Source organism: Peromyscus maniculatus, chromosome 5 (genome assembly GCF_049852395.1).
Source record: "Peromyscus maniculatus bairdii isolate BWxNUB_F1_BW_parent chromosome 5, HU_Pman_BW_mat_3.1, whole genome shotgun sequence".
In the NCBI taxonomy this organism is placed as follows: domain Eukaryota; kingdom Metazoa; phylum Chordata; class Mammalia; order Rodentia; family Cricetidae; genus Peromyscus; species Peromyscus maniculatus.
Genome location: NC_134856.1, coordinates 30,351,682 through 30,370,445, shown reverse-complemented (window position 1 = coordinate 30,370,445; position 18,764 = coordinate 30,351,682). Strand labels below are relative to the sequence as shown.

The following is an 18,764-nucleotide window of genomic DNA, read 5'->3' as shown; positions in this document are numbered from 1 at the left end:
TATAGTTTGTTTGCCTGATGAGAGTGAGCCCAATGAAAAGAGTAGAAATTGCATCTCAGAATCACTTCCAGAGCAAGGCTTGAGAGAGGCTATCGCTGGGCTGTGGCTGGGATAAGCTGACTTTATGCTGTCTCCATGACATCTGCCTCTGGCCCGTCACTTGACGAGAATGTTGGCACTGCACAATAGTGATTGCTTGCAAGGGTTTTAATGAATGACTGCGTTCTGATTGACTTCTAAGCCCAGACAAAGTGCTGAATGTATTCAGCCTCGCTACTGAGGGGCTTTTCTGTTAATGGCTGGGTGAGTTTGATGAGTAGACCAAAGTTCATAATAATTTTTACATTGAAATTGGTAACTGAGGAACGATCCAAAGTAACTTGCAGCCTGTGGACAGACATTAGGATCACAAATGTTAATTTGCAAGTGGTCTCAAAACTGTCAACTGAGTGAAAACAAAATGATTAAGATTTTTTTGTCTGGGTGATAGTGACCCACAACATTAATCACAGCACTCAGGAGGCAGAGGCAGGCAGATCTCTGTGAGTTTGAGGCCAGCCTGGTCTACAGAGTGAGTTCCAAGACAGATAGAGCTACACAGAGAAACCCTGTCTCAAAAAACTGAAGGGAAAAAAAAAGAATTTCTCTTGATAACCTTAATTTGTTTCATGGACTTACCTTGTGATAGCTTGCTCTAGGAAATAAATGTCCCCCATATCACTGAGGACCCTAATTCAAAAGGAGGGAGTGCTTCAGAAAGGTACTAGGATGTAATTCAAATAGTGTTGTGCATAACTTGTGCAGATGGGGTTTTTACAGCTGGAATGTAAAACCCCTCCCTCAGGCTCCCACATGGAGTGCTTGGTGGGTACCATTTGGGAACAGATGGAGAGCTGGAGAGGCCTCATCTGGGTCTGAGTCTCATTCTGGCCCTGCGTCCTGTTCCCTCCTCTGCTTCCTGGCAGCAAAGTGGTGTGACCTGCTCTGCCCTGCCATGTTATCCCTGCCTTGATGGGTTGAATCAACACCATGAAACCATAAGCATAAGCCAAAATACATCTTTCTTTCTTTAAGTTGCTTGTATCAGATATTTGGTCATAGTAAAATGGACTAATGGGCTGGCAAGATGGCTCAGGTATAGGTACTTGCCACAAAGCCTGATAATCTGAATTTAATCCTTGGAACTCACACAGTGGGAGGAAAGAACTGACATCCACACATTGTCCCCCGACCTCCACACATGCACTGTGGCAAGTAAATAAATGTTATGAAAACTGACTAATATAGGAGCTGCAGAAAGAACTAGGAATTTCATTTACCTTTAGGCAGAAGACAGCTTCATAGTTTCATCGCGTACAGATTGGTGCTAATGGTATTATCTAGTTCAGATGATTGTGAATTTTGAATTAACTAATGACTGGTAATATTTCCGATCTACAGAGCTCTTTACAAATAGTAGTTAATTGCAGACAAATACTGCAACTATTTGTATGATGTTAGTTTTCCAGTTACACTCTGGTTTATGGGAGTGCTGTGATTCCAGACTAGCACACCTGGCTACATATTTGATTATAGATATTAATTCTCTCTCAGAGAAAAACAAAAGAGAAGGCCTGTTCTCACTTTTTTTGGCAGCTCCCTTTGAGCTTTTCTTTTCTAAATGATTGTGCGCCCGAATGTGTGTGTGTCTGTGTGTATGCACGGTTGTGTGTGTACATGGTTGTGTGTGTGTTGTTGTATGTTCTGTTTGTTTCTTTCTCTTTGTTGGTTTATCAGAGTTTGTGACCCAAACTGACCTTGAGCTCCTTCCTCATTACCCTGTCTCCTGCTCCCAGGTGCTGGAATCCCAACTGTGCACTGTTACGTCTGTCTAATAATTTTTATCATTATCTTTATCTAACAACAAGATTAGAAAGTATGCAAAAGGGCATGGAAATGTTTCTGTAAAATCTCCCAAATTGCAGTATTTATTTTACTATATTTCTATACATTTTTACATAATATTTATCTTACAACATTTTTACATAGTTCTTTTATTTACTAAAACGTGGACTATTCTATCAAGTTGTGAGTAATAATTTTGTTTTATAATAATGAATATCTTTTCCCTTTCCCTTATACCAGTAAATATTCTTCAATGTATATAAACACAGATTTTTCCCCAACCTATCTTCAAGAGGTGAAAATACTCCAATTCTAACATTTTAAAATTATGTAAATAATATATTTTCTCATAAATTATGTCTATTAACACATCTTCCAGCTGTGAAAAGATCTAACTCAATACATACTTGTTAATACTGCTTATTACATTTTTTAAAGCTTTTTGCTCACTTAATAGACATTAAAAAGCATCTCATCTAATTTTATTTTATTTTATTACTAATTACATGAAAAGTAATTATGTGGCTGATAATACATCTATTAAAACTCTCTCAAACCAACTAAATTTTTCTATTTTTGAATGTCCAAACTTTCATCTTCTCTACTAGTGATTATTTTGCATGTGGGAATTTTTTAACATTTTTATCTCCGTTACTTATTTTAATATATTTTGATTAAAATGACCCTCCTTATAACATTTAACATACTGACTTTAAATTTTTCTTTGTCTTCTGTTGGCATTGCTTTCTCTTGATTTGGAGTTACCTTGCATTTATTGGCGACTTTCCCCGTCACATCTTCTCAAGTGAGGAGTTACAGTTAACAGCAGCATGTCGCTCGTTTTCTCTCATTGGATCATTTAACTAACACACATTTTTTTTTTTGCCCAGTTGATAATTGGCAATGCTTCTCCATGTATTTATTTTGTTATTTTAAATATGTACATATTATCTTTGTTCTGTCTCTTTCCCTGATAGAGGTTTGGTTTAGAGGATTAAGTCTTGGATTTGAGTCTGGGTTTGTTTAGGGTTGGGAAGGGATTCTTTCTTTCTATTGTTTGTTTGCTTTCTTGTGGGAAGAAAAAGGGTCATATTTATTCCTTATATAGCTATTGTTGTTTTCCAAAGATAATAGTCTTAACATTATATTTAACAAAATAGAACTTAAGAGAAACTAGCATTTTTTAAAGCTGCCATTGATGGATAACAAAACTAGATATTCGCCTTTAAGCTCTTTCATTTCTAGGAATTAATTTGATTTGGGATAGTAAAGCCAAATGGCCTCACAGTATTTTATAGCATAGATGATACCTATTTTAAAGGGAAGGTAACTTTAGTAAATATGATATTTTTAAATTATTAGATTAAATTATTTGCCTAATTTTTAGCCTAATAATCTAGACTAAGTTATTTTCAGATTAATAACTAAACGAAATAATCTTAGACAAATTATAATCAACAAAATGATTTTAATTTATAATTAAATAAATTGTACAATATTCAATCTACAGTAGACTAAATAATCTTACTAATAGTTTCAATTAGAGGAAGTTCATATCCACTATTTCCTTTGTCCAGAATTGAGCTCTTTGATACAACCTGTGTTTCCAATTTTTTATCCAATTTGCTCAGAGAGCATATTTTGAATCTAGAACTATCAAAGAACACCTCTTGCTACTCCACAAACTGATGGCTTAGCTGAGTATAAACTCCTCTGTAATAAAAATAAGAACAGGAGGAAGGTGGCAGAGAAGGAGAGGCAGAGGTGGGTAAGGGGATGGAGGGGGAGGAGAGATGGAGGAGGAAGGAAGGAGACAAGAAAGAAAATGAGATAAAGAAGCAGCAGAAGGGAATTCAACTCTATTTGCTCACTCTGTCCAGTCCTCTTCTAAGTGTTCTAAAAGTATTAACTCATTTAATCCTAATAACCCAGGAAGGTTCATTTATTTTTTACGTTGAACTGTTGCTGAAAACAAATGCAGGACTGGGGGAAATGCCTCACTGCGTAGATTGTTTGCTTGGGAACATGAGAATCTAAATTCAGACCCCAGCACCCATGTAACTCCAGTGTGGGGGATACACTAGAATTCAAGTGCTGAGAACAGAGAGAAGGGACCTGAGGGCTCCCTGTCCAGTCAGTCTATCCAATTGGTAAGCTCCAGATTCAGTGAGGGATTCTGAATAAATGAATGAATGAATGAATGAATGAATGAATAAATAAATAAATACATAAATACATAAATAAATACATAAATAAAGTGGTGAGTGATAGAGGAAAACACTTGAGTCAGCTTCTAGCTCGTTCTCTCTCTTTCTCTCTCTCTCTCTTTCTCTCTCTCTCACACACACACACACACACTCACATATACATACATGCACATACAAACACACTACATGTACATGCGTGTGCATGTCCAGGTACACACAAAGGAAAAATGAAAACCAAGCACTAAGAGGATAAAGAATTTCCTAAGCTCTAACACTGAAATTTTTAAGAAAACTTAACAAGACTGAGTCCAGATACGCTTCCATTTTCATGAAGTTGACCTGCAAGCCACTGGCTGGCCAAGATTTTGAGGCTGAGGTCACGTTTTTAAAGGGTGTTTTCCCTTTTTCTTTGTCTGTGATTCTTTTCCAAGCTCTCTGTTTTCTAGAGAAGTCTTATTTATATAGATTACTGTCCTGCATGGGGCATGTCTATCCTCCATATTTCTCTCTTCTTAGCATCTGAATTATAGTTGAATACATTTAATTTACCTTTGACTGAGTCAATTCAGTTCTCATCAGAGTGTCTTCTACTATTTAATTCCTGTGTAACGTGTCAAACAATTAAGTTTTCCATATGCAGCAATATTTTCCCATCATAGATTGATAGATTGTTTCTTTTCCTTCTCCATTCTCTCTCTATCTCATTCTCACTCACACATACATATTTCCCTAGTCTGATGAGTTTTTTGTTTGTTTGTTTAATCATTCCACAGGAAAAAAGCATACGCTAGCTTAGTAGAGACGTGGAGTAAATTTTGCCTCAGTCTTTCTTTTACATGTCCATAGTTTCAAAGGCCACAGTTTAAAACAGAAAAATTTAAAAAGAAATAAGGGGACATTGAATTCACAAATTCACTATGTGCTTCATAGACTCTGAATTAATCAGTATGGGGAGGTTGTCGAGAGAATTGGAGCCAAAGGCAGTTTTAGCTGAGAGCTTCTGTGTGGTGCTTATATGGAAGCCTTGGAGACAAGGCTGGCCTTGTCCTTACCATTTCTCTAGAGTCAGTCACTCCTTCTGCTGTCTGGAGCATATCCTACCTCAGCCCTTCCCCACAATCAGCTGCTCGTCCTCCTCACCACTGTGCTTAGCAGTTAGTCATGTGAGGTTTTCCTGCAGTGTGATGAGCACAGAGCGATCAATATAAACTGCACAGAGGGTTTTCCTCCTGTCAAGAATCCAATCAGATATGCACATCAGGACTGCTCCAACAGGAGATGGCTGTGGATGTGATATGGAAATATTGGATAATACACTTCAGAGAGTGGACACGTATTACTAGAGTTACAATACATCATGTGCAAATGAAACTGGGCACACCTGGGTTGAATTTAGGGTCCACTTTGAATATATTGAAGCAATTTCTTTGTTGTCATTTTTTTAAAAGAACATATTAACTATCTATGGTGATATTTTATTTGTGCTGAAATGTGATCTTATTTGTATGTTAATAAATAGTTACCTGGGAGTCAGAGCTAATAGCAAGCCATAGCAGAAGCCAGGTGGTGGTGGTACACACCTTTAATACCAATCACATGACAGGTAGAATCTCTGTGTGTTCAAGGACATCACCAGCATGGAGACACACGCCTTTAATCTCAATACCAACCATAGAAGACCTGGAGGTCTGTCTAGACAGGCATTGACGAGGAGGTCATGTGGCTGGGTTTACAACCAATGAGAAGGCAGAACAGAAAGTCAATAAAATGACAGATACACAGGAAGTAGGTCTCTTTCTCAGGGGAAGGACAGCAGTGGTAGCAAAGGGTAAGAACTCAGTTTTAAGTCTCAGCTCTTAGCTACTGCTCTGACCTCTTGGGTTTGTAACTCTGCATTTGGCTCTGCATTTCTTATTTAATAAGATCGTTACATCTACAACTATCTTTGGTTATTTTGTTCTTAATAAAACTTAGTGTATCTTCTCTCTGAGCCTTCACCAAAACAGGCTAGCAAACTGCTCTTTTCTCCTCACACCTTTATATATCCAGGTATTCTAAAAGCAAGCCTCAAATACTGTATCTAGTGAAGTAAGCTTCCAGACACAACAGAGTCACCTGGCTCTGCTCACAGATGGGTAATGTAGCCATGAACACCAAACTGTATCTAAATGTGCACAGCTGTGGTGGTATTTTATTTGTGCTTTGATAAATAAAGCTTGCCTGGAGAATCAGAGGAAAAAGAAAGCCATTATAAGTAAACAAAGAAGTCAGGCAATGATAGCACACACCCTTAATCCTATCCCTTAGCAGGCAGGATCTCTGTGTGTTCAAGGCCACACTAGGGAACAGAGCCAAGCGTGGTGACATGAGCCTTGAATCCCAGTACCAACCACAGAGACCTAGAGGTCTGTACAGACAGACAGACAGTGACAGAGCTGTGTAGGAAGAGGAAGTGAGGTAGCTGGGCTAAGAGAGCCAATGAGAGCGCAGAACAGCAAGGCAATAAAAGAGTGGGTAGACAGGAAGTAATTTGCGTTTGGAAGCTGCAGAGTTGGTGAGGTAAGGTTGGCTGGTGGCTTTCCCTATTTCCCTGATCTAAGGCTTTCACCCCTATATTTGGCTCCGTATTTTTTATTTAATAAGACCTTTTAAGGCTCGTGTTACACACACCATTTCCTTTCTCTTTTACAAAACACCTGGAAAATGTTTGATAAATTAAACATGGGCAGAAAGAGGAAAAGAATAGGCTGACTTTTTATACATACACATGTAAAATAGATGAATAAATAAAAGATATATTCAGTGAGTAATATGCATTCAGTGGACATGGTTGACACATAAAATAGTATGCCAACATAGTTATAGCTCTGTCTCTGTGTGTGTATACTTTGATGTCAGTGTTAATTTGAAATTTGACAACTCACTGGTGGGAGCATATATACAAGCATTTGCATGAGAGATCTATGCATTATGGAGGCCATTATCCCTCTCTGACAATAAAGTGAAGTCCAGAAAGGACAGGAGTGGTTGAAAACTCAGAAGCGTGACACATGGTTGCAGTAAGAGATTCTTCTCTCAATTTGCTGATGGTCTGGCCTCCAGATTAATAGCAATCAGATACCATATGCTGGGCTCAACCCCTACAGCTTCAGTGTCTGTCTCCTTCAGACGTGGGCTGCTAGGTCAGCTGCTTTTGGCAGTGTTTTGATTTTTCACAAAAATTCTTAGAGTAATTCAAATCAGACTGAGGTTTTTAGATAAACTTTTAAACTAAGGGCTTTCCCTTCTACACCAGAGCATCAGAATGCCAAATAAAGATGCAATATTTGCATATATTATATCCACCTATATAGATATATGCTTGGGAAATGTAAATATCCACTGACAGATTACAGAGAATTCTGAACAACCGACAATCTAGTATATTCATATTTGCATGGCCACGTCTAATTTTCAGCATTGGATTTTACTGGTAATATGCCTCAGATCCTCGGGTAATATTTCAACAAAACTGGGACCTCAAATGCTTAAAAACATTGTTCTCTGTGTTTCATTCCAAGTTAAAGACTTCCATAGAAACATTATCATTTGCTGCTGAAAAAAGTTAATATACATGAAGTACAAAGAAGCAAATGAATTAAGTAAGGGTCCTGATTAATAACAAACCTGGCCAATGTATTTCAACTACACAAGAGTTCATGAATTATTATTTAACATCCAGAAAGGCCACCCCTCAGAGTTCCCTGGAACTTTTAAGATACTCTTAATCTAGAGGGGGGAAAATGATTTCAAAATTGGCTTTGAATTTTCTAATCACAGCAAAGAAAAAAGTAATTTCTTATAGTCTGAACGGTTTTGAACTTGCAATACAAATCATTGGTTAATGGGGTAACAGGAAGTGTCCACAGTGACTTAGTCTTTCAGAGAATATTCGCCTCAGCCTTGTGCAAGTGGACTAACTTGGAAAGACATCTTCTATGAGGCAGGTACTGCCAACTCCTGGAGCTCAGAAGTCCTGCTTGGAGGAGCTGGTCCCTTACATCATCTCTAATAATTCATTTAGGGAAAATGACCTTGTTGTGCAACTCTGTTTGGAACTGTTAATTAAAATTAATGAGGATCTCACTGTTTTGCGCTGGCTTACTTCTTAGATCAAGCTAGTTTAATCTGGACTGGTCTGGCGTCCTGCTTGCGCAGGGTTGGCACTCCGCCAAGAAGCCAGAGCTAGGCAGTGGAAGGTTAACAGTTTGAGCTGGGTAGCAGTGGAGTTCTGAAAGTTGAACCGGACATGAACAACAGGAATGGGACCAATAGTGAGATGTAAAGGTAGCAAATTCTCCGTTACCAGTGTTGGGGACAGGCACCTCCTCTATCAGAAAGAGTTCTTAGCTGTTTTTCAGCTGTTAGGACTATGTGCAGACATTCAGGAAATTTCCCATAATTATAGTCACACTGGAAGGCTAAGTTAGAGGATGCTTAGACAAGATTTAGAAGATAAAGAAACCACTGTCCTCTCCAGAGCAATATGCACTGTCCCGACACTAGCCCGTGGTGATGTCTGTTGCAGACCCTTCCAGCAGACAGGAGCTTGGTCCTGAGACCAAGGAGCTGTGCATCTCAGCACGTCTTCCGTTGTTTCAAGTGCTCGGGACTTCTGATGACCAGTGATCAAGTAAGGGGAATGTTGTTCAAATGTAAGTCCCCCCAAGAATAATATACAGATTTGAGAAATTTCCAGCTCAAACTCATAAAGATGATAATGATGACGATGATGATTTATTTTAGGAATATCCTCAAACTGTTCTAAAAGGCAAAAATCATGAAAACAGGAAAAAATAATTTCAAGAGAGTAACAATTTGTAGAAGTAACAATACCACATTTCCATATTTTTTAACAAGACTACAGGAGTAGCCTCACAAAGCTTTACACAGCTGTGGTCCTAAAAAATACTGATGAGCACATATCTCAATGGGCAGAGTAGACCCAGAAGTAAACTCACATTATGTGATTTTCATTGAATAGAAAAAATATGATCTTTTGACCAAATAGTGCTGAAACACTTACCCAGCTACATAATAAAAGGAATATTATGATTTTTAACTTGTGATCCAATACACACAAAAAAGCAACTCACAGTGGATTGCATACCTCCACATAAAACAATTAAAATTTTAGAAGAAAATCTTTAGGGAATTCAAACACCCAAGGATTTGTTAAGTATAACACAAAAAACACAAGCCATAAGGGGAGAACTGGGCCATGAGAGGGACTGACTGTGCAGGGCTCCCACATGAACTGCTTTTGAAAGACATGATTAAGAGATTGACAGTCACACACTAGGAGAAACTATTTGTTGCACTCATGTTAAAAAAAACTGTAAAAAAATTTTATTAATGTAACAGCAAACAATTTAATAAAACAAATAGGCAGATACATCACCATAGAAGATATGAACCCTGCAAGTAAATACACAAAGGTACTAAGTATCATGCCCCTGTTAAAAAATGAACTATAACTAAACACCATCAGAACGGCTAAAAGAACTAAGTGCTGTTCAAACTGTAGAACAATTGAGCTCTCATACATCAATGGTGAAAACAAAACCAGCATGAGTTTCAAAAACAGCTTGGCAGTTTCTTAAAAACGTAAACATAATAAGTTGGTAATCTGACTCCTAGGTATTTACATAAGTGAAATGAAAGCTTATATTTATATAAAACCTGTGTACAAATGCTTATGGCAGCTTCCTTTGTAATTACCAGGAACTGGAAACTACCCAAATGTCCCACAAAGAGGGCATAAACAAATACACTGTAGTGTAGCCATGCAATGAAATATTACTGTTAATAAAAATAAACAACTATTGATACTCATAACAACCTGGGAGATTCTGGAATGCCTTATTTGAAGTGCAGAAACAAAACTTAAAGACTATTACATGGTGTACTTCCATTTATACAACATTCCTGCAAAGGCAAAGGCAAAACTATAAGGAAACAAAGTATCTAGTGATTGTGAGAGGCTGGAAATGGGAAAGCGAGCTTACTGCAAAAGATCACGGGTGAGTTTTTAGTCTGCTAAAACTGTTCGGTAGATTGTGGAGATGGTGGAGAAGCAGTAGTTACATGATTGTAGATGTTTTGCAAAAACTTGAAGATGATTACACCGCAAAGTGTGAGTGGACTTTGGGTGTTGAGGGAGAAGTCAGTAAAGTAAGTAGCAGGCAAAGTTTTGAGCTGTTGACTAGTGAGGGACACTTGAGCTGTGCACAGGAGAAACGCAGACCGCTTGTGATCTTTGGCATTTGATATATTTAGGCTTGTGAGCATGTCGCTAACTTTTCTAAGCCACGTGTGTTCGGTGATAGGCAGATGTGTCAGAACCAGCTCACAATGTCCATGTGCTCCAGCTCATCACAGCAGCTGTCAGCTGAATGAGTCAGTTAATGAGAGGTAGGGCTGCAGTCTCTGGCACAGACTCAGGACACACTGACAGTATACAGTCACAAGAGTGGGCATCTCATCTTTCTGTCCCAGGTCTTTGGAGCACTGATGGGCCAGTTGAAATGTGGCCTAGAAATGTTGGAAGGTTAGAGCCCAAGATGATCATCCTTACAAGGTGGGTAGCAACCATCTTCTTTTTCACAATGCCGAGTGTCTGTGTGTGTGTGTGTGTGTGTGTGTGTGTGTGTGTGTGTGTGTGTGTGTGTAGAGAGAGAGAGAGAGAGAGAGAGATCATATTGTCCCCTATTATCCTCTCTGATACCTCTTACCCTCCCACTGAACCCCCTTTTGCCAAAAAGTTCCATCTTGTTCTTCAGGAGAAAAGCTGTGGGATTTCTAGCCACACTGAGGACCAGGCTTACAACAGCAGTTGTGCGGAACATACCACATCACCACATATTACCTCCTCTTCACCAGCATCACACGTCTTATATCTCATTAATTTATTGCAACCATCATTCAAGGAGGCTGTCCATCTGACTGCCCATGCCAAGTTTTGCTTAAAGAGAACTAAGGTGATAGGTGTATTGAGAAAGCTGCATTTGAAAAATCTGACTAAACCCAATAACTTATGAAATACCCATTTCCCGTGTCCCCAGCCACACATCTCTTGCCAAGTTCCATTTACATTGCACACCCCTTTGTCTGGGGCCCACAGCTCTGCAGTCTCCCACAGCTGTGCGGGCAGACAAGTGGACTGTACTTGAAGACACACATTCCATTTTGCAGCCTGTGGCTGTGTGTTACAATCATGTACAGCCTTGAGACTCTTATCCTTCTACCATACAACAGAAAATCTCTTGTTTTAAAAATGAATGGAGACCAGCCACATGGCTCATCAGGTAAAGGCACTGGCCACCATTCCTGGTGTCCTCAGTTTGGTTCCCAGAACCTATATTATGGGAGGAGAGAACTGACTTTTTGGGCATTGTCTTCAGATCTCCACATGCATGTCATGATGTACACACACACAGACACAGACACAGACACACACACACACACACACACACACACACACACACACACAGGCACACACACACTACAGTACATTTTTCATTGTGTGTCTCCAGCCATTGCTTCTTCTACTCTATACCCCTTCCTCTCATTCACAACACCACTGCTTGGCTTCAGCTCTGTAAGATGTGCTGGTGAGAGCCTTTAGGCTCCCAGGCCCAGAACCACCTTCAGGGCTGACAGGGAGTTCTCATTATGTGTACAAAATTAGAACACTGAACACACAAATAGACGGTGTGTAAGGAGGAACAGCCATAGCCATTCTATTCTCATTCAGAGTCTGGGATTTTCAGGTTCTCCAAAGATCTGCTTCTGCTGTTTCCTCTGCCTCCAACTCATCCATAAGCTTAGAAAAGAGCTTGTAACTATTTGTAAAAATGACTTACACCAACCAAACTTAACCCCAGACTGTGGAGATAATAAGCCCCATTGTAACAAGATTTAGCAACCCGAGGCCTTTGTGAAATATTGTTGTATCCTTTAAAACAAGATTACTATCTATCTATGGCACCTGCGTCTGGTTCTGATAGCAGGTTGTGCTTGCCGATGCCTTTGTGACCTACACCTGCTGTCTAATAGAACTCTCCATGGTGATGGAAGAGCTCTATATCTGCTCGCCATGGAGCACAAGTGTGCTGAGTTGGGGAGCTGAACTTTCAGCTCCCTTCATTTTAGCTCATTTACACTTTCATCCCCACACTTGGCCATTGTCTATAGCTGTATTGGACACTCTTAAAGCCTCCTTACCATAGAAATTATATGTGTATCTATTTTTTAATCACATTTATTTATTAAAGTGTGGTGTGTGCGCAGGTGAGCATGGGTGAGTATATGTGTGTGTGCTTGCACATGTGTGCATTAATGCATGTGTGTGGTGTGTGCTCATGTATACCACAATGTGAGTGTAGAGATTAGAGGGCAGATTGTAGAAGACAGTTCTCTCCTTCTGCCATGTGGGGTCAAACTCAAGTCATCAGGCCTGGCAGCAAACACCTTCACCTGCTGAACCACCTCACCAGCCTCTAAACTAGACTCTCTTATGAACGCTGCAGAGTTGCTCTCTCGTGTGCCTTGTTGATTGGGACTAGTAGAGTGCAGTTTGTTAGCACACACCGACTCTCTAATCCCTCCCATTGTAATTATTGGTGTATAGAAATCATTAGATACTTATCCCAAGAATAATAAGCAGGATATGTTTTGCTTAAAAATGATGAGAATTGAATGAATAAACAAAAACCAAGTTACCTTGAACAGGGAGGCTTTTTTTAAAAACCTAAATATATGATTCTATTCCAACATCTGTACAGTCTCCAGCTCACTCAGGAAGAATTGCTTTGAACCAAATTTTCTTCCTTCCTTTCACTCATTATTTATTTATTTATTCTTCACTCATATGTTATATACTGACTGTAGCCCCCTCTCGCTTCCTTCCTTCCAGCCCCCCACATCCCTCCTTTCCTAGATCTCCTCCTCCTGTTTCCCTTCAGACAAAAATAAAAAATTTAAAAAAAAAAAGGCCTCCCAAGGACATCAACCAAACATGACACAACAAGTTATAATAAAACTGGGCACAAACCTTCCTATCAAGGCTGGACAAGGCAGCCCAATAGGAAGAAAACGGTCCCAAGAGCAGGCCAAAGAGCCAGAGACACCCCCCACTCCCACTGTTAGGGGTCCCCCAGGAACACCAATCTAATAAAACTGCGTTTCTTGCATTATTTTCCTTCTCTGATTTGGGAATATAAAGAATCCCTAATGGAGCCATGCTCTGCTCCTACTATCCATGTCATTGTTGAAGGCCTAAAGTTACAAGTGAGGTTTTTTTCTAGACAATCTAACCTACTTAAAACTGTCAGCACACAAACAGATGACAATGTAGATAACCTGTGGTTACAAAACCATGCAATCTAAAACCTCTCCAACCCTCCCACCTCTGCCTCCCCCCAACAATGACGTAGAAGAAAAGATGTAGAATTTCAAGAAAGGAGCAGAAGGAAACTAAGCACAAGAAATCTATTGTCCAATGAGGTGGACATATCTTATATGACTTGTTTAATTCTTGGAAATGTTTGGAGTAGGTTTTAAGTGTTCTTAAAACAAAATAATGTGATAAACACGTGAGTTATAAACATGTGAGATAACTTAGTGTATCCATCCACAATATACATTAATGGCTAAACATACACACAACAAATATGCATAATTTTGTCTGTCAATTTCAAAACTAATACAAATAAATAAAATTAAAAACAAAAACAAGGCATTAATCCACCTGTCCACTGCAAGCATGATCTCAGATGTCAAGTGACTTTGCAGGTGTTTTCAAACCTGGTTTTCTCCTTGGCCTTCTATATGTCTTACTCTGCGTGTCTTAAAGACAGAATTATTTTATCTCTGCAAAGTTGTTCTTGGCTCTGGGATGATGACTTCAACATACAGCCGCTTCTGTTGATTCTGATTATGTTGCAGAACCTTCAGTGTGGGGCGTCTGCTGACACATTTCACTATCTCTGGAACCTGTCTCATTACCTACCTCCCACAAACAGATCCTCATCTATAGGTTATCGAGACCATGTGACTCAGTCAGCCTGTCAAGGTGTTGGTATCCCTGTCTGCAGCAGATCTCTCCACTGCAGCCTGTGCTGGCCTTGAGCTCTTCACTTTCCTGCCTCTGATTCCTCAGTGCTGGAATTACAGGGCTGTGCCATACATGGCTCAAAGTCATCTTTTATTCCTCCCCTCAGAGAAAATGTAGTAAGCAAATATCCATCGCAAATGCACTAACTAGATCCTCCATGCTTGCTGTGGCCACCAGCTCTCCTTAGTTCCCAAGCAAAGGTCTCCCTGTCAATCTCTCAAGCTGTCATTCTCAGGCCTCCAGTCCAGCTTCCACTGTTACCATCTAAATCTTCCAAAGTTATTTTTATATAATCTAATAGTCAATATCTTCAGTGGCTCTTCGTGATTTTCACAGCATTAGCTATATCAGCAGTATTTCACTCAGGGCCCTTAATCTTAATGTTCTCCTCACCTTCTCCATCATTACTTCCTCACTGATGCAAGAACTCATTTTCTGTCTTGACTGTTCTTTCACATCCTGACAGTTGGTGGCAGAGATTCTCCCTAACTCTGCCCTAGAACTTTCTTTCCTTCCCACACTATCTGTCCATCTCTCAGCCAGCTCAGTTGGGCCTGTCCCATGTGGCCTTTCAGGTGCCAAGTCCCTGTGGTCTTCAGGAACAAATGTTGCTCACCACTCACTAGTTAGTTGTTTTAGATGACCGTGTGGTATGGCTGTGTGGATCTGAGAGTCAGAATACATGTGCTGCAAAAAACCATTGCCTGATATGTGGTATGTGCTCGATGACGCTGAATGTATGAATATTCTTGATATTGTCACTACTAGTAGTATGATAATACTGTGACATGCTGTCTTGAAATTGGTGTGCTCTCAATAAGCACAAGCCCTGTAGGACAATTCCAATGCACAGATGCTTGGCAATGCAGTTTGTGGAAGCATAGGATGCAGTGAGTTATGAGAAGTTGAACTAATTATTATGAGTGTGAAAAATAGGTTTGGCATTGAAAATTCTTTTAGAAAATCTTTACCCAGTTTGTATATACATCCAAATTATAATATATTTAGTCTCTTCTCAGGGTAGCAGCCCTCCTCCTACCCATCTGTCATGTCAGGTTCACTGAGCAAATGCTAATTTACCTTTTTGATGTACCATTTGAAAATTTCTGGTCTCAGCTATCACACACAAGGTTGCACTCCAGCGAATTAGATTTGAATCCATATTGTCAAGTGTATATTTAGAATAAAATTATTTGCATCTCCCACAAGCAAACACTTTAAAAGTAAAGTTGTGCATCACATAAGCATGGGCATGTAACTTGAATGCACAGGCTAGAAGCAGGGTGGGAAAACATGCTTCTCTATTGCCTACGAAACAACTGTGTCAACTCAGCCAATTCATAGAGGGAGATCTGAGCAACCTGGGATGGACTGATGCAGCTCTGCCTCTGGGTGCCCATCCCGTTAATCCATTAACTAGAAAGAGCATTTTTGTCGTTCTAATTATCTCAGCTACCCATCCTAAGTATGCTAAAAGCTAAATACAAGCAATCATATTCTTGTCATCTGTTTTATCTGCCAACTCCTCAGAAATAATTAACCTATATTGAGAGAAGCAGTTCTTCACTCAAAATGATTTTTACCAATGTGATGTGAAAATCATGCAGGAAGAATTCTAACAACCTACCACTCAGTGTAAAAATACAGATAAACGGACACAGGCAACTGCTTAATTCAAACAAAGGAGAAATTGCTGCATTTACTCTCTTTGCGTAAAATACAATGTATATTTTAGATATGTCAACTATTTTATATTTTCTCTTTAATTTAGATATTAATTTTATTTAATCAATAGTATTGGACATTTTTTATTTTAAATTGAAAATGTTGATTTTTAACATTTCAAAGTAAAAAAAAATTAATGTATTTTCTTTTCTTTTTTTTTTTCTAGAATCATCAAAGTGTCGAACAGACGCAATAATGTTGACTAGAACAAAGTGTTAAAGACACAGAGAAGAGCTTCTGCCTGGAAAGACCCAAGTAGGACTTTCATAAGATCCCACAGTCAAGGACAGAGCAATTTCCTAAGCACTGGGAGAGAAAGGCTGAGAACAGCCTATTCCTTCATTGACTGATGATTGGCTTTTTAAAGAGACCTAAAAAGAGTGCTTGCTGCTCTTGTAGAGGACCTAGGTTCGATTCCCAGCACCCACATGGTGGCATCTCTAAATGCAGATTCAGTCATATGAACAGATCTAGAAACGTAGCTATGAGTGATGTGATTCTTCACAATGGGGCAGCTCTCGATGCAAAATTCACCTTGGTTCACACACAGTTCCCAGAGCACCATGTAACCGCAGCGGAGCACAGCTGTAAAGGCAGGTCACTGCAGCCGCAGCAAAGGGACACACACCTGTCCACAGCGCAGTGGCACCCAAAGGAGGCTTCACAGGGGCTCCTCCTGCAGCTCACACTTTGCGAAGCCTGAAACTTTCCCCATCATCACTTTAGCTCTCCTTCTTTCCACATCAGATGCTTCAGCCCTCTCCCAAGTTGCTACTTCCTCAGCCCCGCCCAGTGTGGAACTGTGAATTCACCATGTGCTTCCTCAGATCCCCCAGTGTGGAACTGTGAATTCATCATGTGCTTCCTCAGCTCTGCCCAGTGTGGAACTGTGAATTCATCAGGTGCTTCCTCAGCCCCGCCCAGTGTGGAACTGTGAATTCATCAGGTGCTTCCTCAGCCCCGCCCAGTGTGGAACTGTGAAATCACCATGTGCTTCCTCAGCTCTGCCCAGTGTGGAACTGTGAATTCATCAGGTGCTTCCTCAGCCCCGCCCAGTGTGGAACTGTGAATTCACCATGTGCTTCCTCAGATCCCCCAGTGTGGAACTGTGAAATCACCAAGTGCTTCCTCAGCTCTGCCCAGTGTGGAACTGTGAATTCATCAGGTGCTTCCTCAGCCCCGCCCAGTGTGGAACTGTGAATTCATCATGTGCTTCCTCAGCTCTGCCCAGTGTGGAACTGTGAATTCATCAGGTGCTTCCTCAGCCCCGCCCAGTGTGGAACTGTGAATTCATCAGGTGCTTCCTCAGCCCCGCCCAGTGTGGAACTGTGAAATCACCATGTGCTTCCTCAGCTCTGCCCAGTGTGGAACTGTGAATTCATCAGGTGCTTCCTCAGCCCCGCCCAGTGTGGAACTGTGAATTTACCAAGTGCTTCCTCAGATCCCCCAGTGTGGAACTGTGAATTTACCAGTACTTTCTCCGATTCCCCAGTGTGCAACTGTAAACTCACCATACCTTTATTTTGTTGTTAAACTATTACATTCTTTTCATCTGAACTTGGATCAAAAATTCAGATACTTTTGTTGCTTTATAATGCTTATGAAGTTGGGCAAGTTCAAAAAGCCTACCCCAATTATGTTTTACCATTATTTTTAGGCATAATTTTGCAAATTGTGTTAACTAATACTTTTCTGGAGCTCCTCAGAAATCATTTATCATACTAGAGCAAAAAAAAATTGTAACTCCTTGATAAACACTTCATTACCTTACACCATGTTGCCAATGTTCAAGCATATTTCTCTCTAAAATATTATTTGATATTAATTGGTTAACTCATTACAGTTTCTTAATTTTCCCAATAATCTGCATCTTGCAACAGCCTGCTTACCTAATTCCAGCTCTACTACCCACCACTCCTATTTTCTTGCACAAGACTTCTTCCTTTAAAAGGCAAAAGAGGTTTTATCCCCTGTCATCTGTCTGCCTGTCCTGCTCTTCATCTCCCACATTGGTCTCTGTCTTGGGGACTTTGCAATGACAGCCGCCTGCTGTCTTGCTGACAATTTTTTGTAAGTATTTTTGGCATGTCACCGCTCACTAGGCTTGCCCTCTTCTTCACATAGGTTGTATACCTTAGCACTTTCTTTCCTCAGCTGAACTCTCCCATCTGTCTCCAAATTAATTTCCTTCATGAAAAGTAGACATCAGTTGTAATCTCATGCATCTATTTTTAAAATACATTGAGAGGATGTCTTGGTCCAATTCCAACCACACTCCGTTAGCTGTTTAATTCTTTGTATTTGTTTTATTCTGTTAAGATCAGTCCAATCTCTTTTACATTAAAGAACTACGTAAGCTAAGAGGATGCACCCTGGAGCCAGACCTCCTGTCCTCTTTCACATCATCCAGTACAGTTCCTGGTCCTCTCAGAGGCTCTGTCTCATCCTAGAATCATGAGTATGTTTAGAAGAAGTCTGAGAATTGCTGAGCACAGAGTAAGAATACAGAGGTTGTGATGCTGTTGCTGTATCACTACCTCCACAGCCACTATTCTGTCACATGCCAATCCCCAGTGTTCCCCAAGTGTAGATGGGTAGATGCTGACATAGTCACTAGTCTACACTGAGCTATTCACCAAAATACACTGAGTGATCCAGGTAGAGACAGCAAATCCCAGCTAACATCTCCAAACAAATGAGTACATGTGCATACTCTCTCTCTCTCTCTCTCTCTCTCTCACACACACACACACACACACACACACACCTTTCAAAATCCTACAATCTCTACC

The 18,764-nt window shown here is 40.1% G+C and overlaps 1 long non-coding RNA gene across 1 annotated transcript; it reads left to right on the top strand.

Annotated features, from left to right (window-relative positions):
* The first annotated feature begins 10,038 nt into the window (after positions 1-10,038).
* LOC143273149 (uncharacterized) lies at positions 10,039-16,798 on the top strand. The gene is made up of 3 exons (XR_013051059.1): positions 10,039-10,153; positions 10,629-10,710; positions 16,139-16,798. It is a non-coding gene; the product is annotated as an uncharacterized LOC143273149 (long non-coding RNA).
* The last annotated feature ends 1,966 nt before the right edge of the window (positions 16,799-18,764 follow it).